Source organism: Chrysochloris asiatica, unplaced genomic scaffold, assembly GCF_000296735.1.
Source record: "Chrysochloris asiatica unplaced genomic scaffold, ChrAsi1.0 scaffold00002, whole genome shotgun sequence".
NCBI classification, from domain to species: Eukaryota; Metazoa; Chordata; class Mammalia; order Afrosoricida; family Chrysochloridae; genus Chrysochloris; species Chrysochloris asiatica.
Window position 1 is genome coordinate 45,905,506 of NW_006408520.1, and position 6,815 is coordinate 45,912,320.

The 6,815-nt window shown below is 40.9% G+C and overlaps 1 pseudogene; it reads right to left on the bottom strand.

The window, feature by feature from the left end:
• Positions 1–398: 398 nt before the first annotated feature.
• Positions 399–6,815, bottom strand: part of LOC102842519 — a 9,730-nt pseudogene continuing 3,313 nt past the window's right edge.

Consider the following 6,815-nt stretch of genomic DNA (forward strand, 5'->3'; position numbering starts at 1 on the left):
GTGAGGATGGTGAGACTTTGTCTCACATGCTTTGGATGTTATCAGGAGGGTCAGCAGTGGATTAGTGAAAAAGAGGAAGACCCTTAACGAAATGGATTGACAAAGTGGCTACAACAATGCCCTCAAACATAGCAATGATTGTGAGTATGGTGCAGGACTGGAAATATTTGTTCTGTTGTACACAGGGTCACTATGAGTCAGAATCAACTGGCTGGCATCCAAAAAAACAACAGCAATGACTTTTTTTTTTGAAGCCAAAAATACATTATATTATGTAGGAACAGTACTAAGCAATGGGACTGAGGATTATTGTTTTTGTGGGTGATCGAACAGCAAAGTCATTCTGTTTCTATAAAAGTAAACAAAAGTAAATCAGACTGAAAATGGAAAGCTTTTTCTCACTTGTAATTCATGCTTCTGCTTGGAACTCTGCCTCTCCCTTTCAACATCATCTTATTGGGATAGATGTGAACTGTGCCAAAAGCTTGGCTGTCTGGTGCTGTTTCCATCACCCCTTCGATATTGACGTGGTGCACGCCAAAAGTATCCTCCGAGTACCCACCATTGTGGGTGTGACCAGCGAAGAAGCACACCACACACTCATGAGCCCAAATGACCACAAGGGCATCTCTGTTATTCCAGGCAAGGCACACGCTGTCAGAGGATTCTGGGTAAATGGGAAGATGGCTCACAATCACCACCTTTTCTTGGTTTGTGTTAGAGAATTGAAGAACTTCATCTAACCAGTTCAGTTGTTCTTGACTGAATCCTCCATTAAACTAGACAAACTGGGGCTCGGATAGGCCTTCGGGACTGTTCCATTCCGTGTTTGGATTATGCTCCTGCAGTATCTTCAGACATTGCTGGTATTTCGGAGAAGCCCGATCCACACCAAAGACACTTAAGTCATAAGCATCCAGTAGAATGAAGCAGAACTTAGGGAAGGGTACAAAATGGTAAGCATAATAATCCTCTGAAGGGACAGTCTCAGGATGATGTGCCATTTGGTCTTCTAGACACTTTGTGTTCAGTTTGGAGTTTGCTAAATAGTCTCTACTAAAGTTATAAAACTCATGGTTGCCCCATGTATGATGAACTGGGACTTTGAGCATTTTGAATGTGTTTATAACCAATTCCAGGGACTTTCTGAGGCTTGATGCTCTGCATTATAGCCATCAATGCTATCTCCGAGCTGCAGTACACAACAGGGTATAGCACCCTGTAGATGAAGAAGGCTGTCTGTCCTATCGGCCTCCTAGTTCCATGGAAATTAGAGCCATCGTCTAGATCAGCGTACTGAATATCTGCTATCACTCCAAAGGAGAAGAGAGGTTCTGAACATCACCTCCAAACAGCTTTCTAAGGGCCTTGGTATACAGACAAGGTCTTTGGATGATCATAGATCAGAATAACCGTGTTTGTACAACACTTCCGTTTTCTTATAGCTCGGGGAATTTGTGGCAGAAGCAAGAAATCCGCTGCTCTACAGACCGGAACTCTCGGCTGCTCCAGGAGCCCCCATCTTGGGTGAGACCACGCGGGGGAAGAATCGGAGCAGCCACAGACGCCTGGCAGAACCGCAGAGATAAAGGTGTGGACACTCTTCTCTTTTGGTATTCGCCCACTGTTCCCCCACTATCTACACACCTCCATTCTGGCGACCACAAGCAGCAATGACTTTTAAGAAATTGATTAAGTTAACTCTTTTTGGTATGCTGGTGAGAGGAAGAAAGGTTATGTGACTTACCAGATAGCACAAAATCAGGCTTGACTCTACATTCTCTGGGAACCAAGTCCAGCGTCTTTTCCACTAAATCAGGCTGCCTCCAATTTCAGACATTGGTCAAAACTATTGTTTTCACAAAGTTTCAATGTTACACTAATATAAACAACTTTCTTCTTTAAAATTCAAGCATCTCTTGGATGGCCACACCTTAATGTGAAATGGAATCCTAGAAACTCAATCAGAAGGGAAATACAGTCATTAAGACCAATCACTCACCTAAGGATCAAGTACTCTAGCATTGGGGGCCATTACTTTAACTTGAAGAGGTCCTGTTTACTTGTCATATCTAACCCAAATTTTTTGTGACCATGCACTGAAAACAATGCAACATAACTTTAAAAATGACAGTTAAGAAGTACAGTATGAAGTTATCAGATCCTCCTGGGTAAAAACTGACAGAAGGTAGGTGAGCCATATAAGGTGAGGCAGGAAGGCTGCAAAATTTTGTCACTCTAAAATACCTATTCAAAAATTCATAGTAACGGTTTTTCTCCAATAGCTATGAATTAAGAATCTGTCGGTATTTTTCAGCTTTAACAAATCCAGTCCTGGTATGGCCCTGTTAGGATAGACACTGGACAAATAACCACAAGATCAGCTACTCAAACCCATCAGCCATTCCTTGGAAACACTATGCAAGGGTCACTAAGCGTCAGAACCAACTGGATGCCAGTTACAAACAACAACAACAAAAATTTTAAAAGTCAGGTTAAGAAAGAGTAACTCAGAGGCAGAGAAGATGATGTGGAGGAGATGGAGCAGCTGGGGACTCTAGACCCAGAAAGGGAGAGAGTGACTGTGTGCTGATGATGGGGAGGGGTTGCAGGGTATACCCTTTGGTTGGTTGATGATGCATGGAGGGGCCTGTAACCATGGCAATGAAACAATATACGATAGGATGAATGTAAAGCTAATGTTCTCCCATGTAAACAATCACATAATTCACAATAAAACATAAAAAAAAAAAAAAAGTAACTCAGTCATTTGGTAACCAAAAATCAGAAAGTAAAAAGTGAGCAACTCACTAATACACTTGGTAGCCCAACTTTTATTCTCTTTACTACTCTTTTCATTCAATTATTTGGTAACTATACCTGTTTTCTGCTGGACTTATTTCTATAATCTGAAAAGAAAAAAAAACATGAAATATGGAATATCTGTCAGAAGTTAATTTTTTAATATTAAAGGAATTACAATATTTTCATTTGGTAAGTTGTTGCTAAAGTTTTAATAATTAAATTTAAAATTTCTGAAAATTAATATAAAATTCAGCAGGATAGTTAACCCATTTCTCAAAACACAATTAACCAATTTTAGATTAGCTAAAATATATCAGGGAGTTAGTGGCTCCATGCAATAAGCAATGGACTGCAAACCACAAGGTAAACAGCTCGAGCCCACCAGTCACTCTGTGGGAGAAAGATGCAGTTTTCTGCTCTTGCAAAAATTTAAAGCCTCAAAAACCCTATACAGGACAGGGTGGCTAGTAGTCGGAACTGACTCAACTGTACTTAACAATACATCCACTTTAAAGAGGATTTTCATTGCAGAAGAATAAACGTTTATTCAAGGTAAGTCTGACTTTATGCATAATGAAATTGGTTAGAGGATTCAGGAAGGAGTCAGAATTAATAAGCATAATTTGAAGTCACTGGTTACAGTTTTCCTACAGTTCTGTTGCCATTGCAAGATGCTGAATTTTACAAAAGCTATGAATAGGAGTCCTGGTGTGGCGCTGTGGGTTAATGCGCCAGACGGCAAAGCTGTTTGAACTGCAAGGTCAGCGGTTCAAGCTCACCAGCCGCTCCTCGGACACCCTATACAGGGTCACTATGGGTCGGAACTGAGTCGACAGCACTTAACAACAATGAATGAACAGATCTGTTTAATCCAAAAAAGTTACAGAATAGAGTATATGGATTATCTTTTCCTGATCATGAAGTGCCTTAAGTTGAATTCTACAGTATTTAAAAATACAAATTTGCATTTGCATTGCACTTATGGTTTCTGAAGAGTTCACACAGCTATCTCATTTGAGGAGGCAACACAGGTTATGAGTATTATGCTGGTGAGTCCGAGACACAGGGACTGTTATTATTCCACAAATAGCACACCCACATATAAATAACATGCAAACACATATAGCAGGCGGAAATGACAAAATTCTGTATAAAATTCCTGGCACATGCACCCATACTTACACTGTGTACATCCCATAACATTTCCAGAAGGGGATTTCAGTCTTATCACCCTCATTCAATAGTCTGAACTGTTACTTTTGACCATATTAGTATAATAAAGACTTAAACCATAGTTAACAAGTCATGATTGAGTTTGGTATACGTAGGTCATTGGAAAATAAACAATTAGAACTGTGCATTTGTTCTGGGGAAGTTCATGGCCAGTCCTGAAAGTAGTGGAGTTCCTTGTAGCACACAGAAACCTAGGGTCAAAAGCAATGGAGGAAGCCTACAAAGAGGGTTTCACTGTGCACAGGTTGGTTACTCAGGGGAAAGGAGATTCTGTCCACAAGCCCACATGAACCAGGTGGGATAACAGTGCTGGTACATACTGTCCCAGCCCAGTAGGTAGGAGGACTCCAGTGAGGTGACTGGCCAACCAGAGGGCAAGGTCGAATGTACATGGTCATGCACCTCACCTCCCACCTTGGCAAGGGATGCATCCAAACTATAAGAAAAAGTGATTTCTTCTTGCAATGAAGAAGAAAAACAACAACAACAACAAAAACGTGTGCAGAGCAAGAAAGGAATCCTGCAGGGTGAGGGGATACTTCAGAAACTCAAAGATAAACTGGTGCTGGTCTGCTACTGGGAACTAAACTTCAATGTCTACAGGCACTAAGACCCAAACTTAACATTAAATTTTCTGGACAGAAAAAAATGAAATGTAACATTTGTAACATGTAAAAAATTTTTATATAGGATGCTTATGAAAATAATGAACAAGGGTTGAGCAGCATGCAAAAAAATATAGTGCCACTTATTTGTATAAAAATATGGCCTGTCAACTTACTTACCCACAGTCACAAAACCAACCAACATTGCAGAGGCAAATGTTTTCCAATAGTAATTCACTCTACAAATATTTTAGAGTGTCTACCCTATGTGGAAACACTCTATCTCCACTGGAGAAGGGTATCATGTTTGGTAAGGTGGATGCTCAGAGAAAAAGAGGAAGACCCCCAGTGAGATGGATTGGCAAAGTGGCAGCATCAGTGGGCTCAAGCGTGGCAATGATTGTAAGGTTGGCCCAGTATTGGGCAGTGTTTCGTTCTGTTGTACATGGGATCGCTATGAGTCAGTACTGCTTCAATGGCACCTAACAACAACAACCCACCTATGTGTGGCACTGTCAGTTAATGTGCTAGACTGCAAAGGCTTTTGAACTGCAAGGTCGGCAGTTGAAGCTCACCAGCTGCTCCTAGGAAACGCTATACAAGGTTGCTATGGGTCAGAATCAACTTGATGGCACTTTAACAACAACCCTATGTGTTTTCTACCCTATGTGGAGAGTCCTGGTGTGGCATTGCAGGATAATGTGCTGGACTGCAAGGTCAGTGGTTCAAACTCACCAGCCAGTCCTCAGAAACCCTATATAGGGTTGCTATGGGTTGGAATCAACTTGATGGCACTTGACAACAACCCTATGTTCTGTAGTCCTGGTGTGGTGCTCTAAGATAAGCACTGGACTTCTAGCCACTCCTTGAAAATCCTACACAGGGCTGCTCAGTCAGAAGCCACTGCACAGTCCTATGTGCTAAGGACTGATCATTGGTGAAGAAGAGAAAGTCCCTGCTTTTCAGTAGTCTACTAAGGTGGGATGAGAGATATCAGGTAAATATACAGAACATCATATAATATTGATAAATGTTCTTTAAAAAATAAGGTAATGGGGAGCAAAAGTGTACAATTAGAATGGTTAGAGATGGTGTAAGGTGTAGAGATAAACTACTAAAGCTTGAATTATGACGACAAACCATCTAAAACAAAACCCCTGGTGGTGTAGTAAGTTATGCACTGTGCATTGGGCTGTTGACTACAAGGCCAACAGTGTGAATCCACTAGTTGCTCGTGGGAGAGGTGGCTTTCTACTCCTGTAAAGATTTACAGCCATGAAAAAAATACATAGGGTCACTGTGAGTTGGAACTGACTAGATGGCAGTGGGCTTGGTTTCCTATGATCAGAATTCATTTGATGGCAATGGGTTTGGTTTTTTGGGTATAGGCAATAAGAATCTTGGACAGCAAGGCCAGGTCGTCGGAGAAGAATAAAAAGAAAGACATACAGGTGGCTTATTATGTGGTACCCTTACACCATTTAGGCAGATAGGATTAAAAGTACAACTGTAAAGCTATAGATCATGTCATCTGATTTGAGTTTCTAAAAAATCATTCAAACTGCTTTGTAAAGAACACATTATAATACAATCAGGATGAGGCGTACAGGGAGCTTAAAAATACTTGGATATATTCCTTGGAGGATAGTGCTATATGTGGGTGGTTGTTACCTCTAAAACCATTATATACATGTGTGTATGTACTTTTGTATTACATACTTTTTTGTATAAAATCTCAGTTTTAAAAAAGCAAATTATAGCAATATAATAGTGGTAACTGAGAAACCAATTTACAGCCCAGATATGAGGCAAAGGTAATTTGAACTAAGGTGGGAGTAGTTGTTAAGCGCCCTCAACAGGTTTCCAAGGAGCAGCTGGAGGTTTTGAAGTGCTGACCTAGTAGTTCACAGTACAGTTCTGATCCAGCACCACACCAGAAGTCCAAGGTGGAAGTAGCAGAGGTGAAGTTATGGAATTTAGAATACACTTTAGCAGTATAGTCAATGTTGTTGTTGTTAGGTGCCATCGAGTTGGTACCTTATACACAGCAGAACGAAACACTGCCTGATCCTTGGCCAACCTCACTATTGTTGCCACACCTGAGTCCATCGATGCTGCTACTTGGCCAATCCATCTCCTTGGGGGTCTTCCTCTTTTTCTCTGACATTCCAC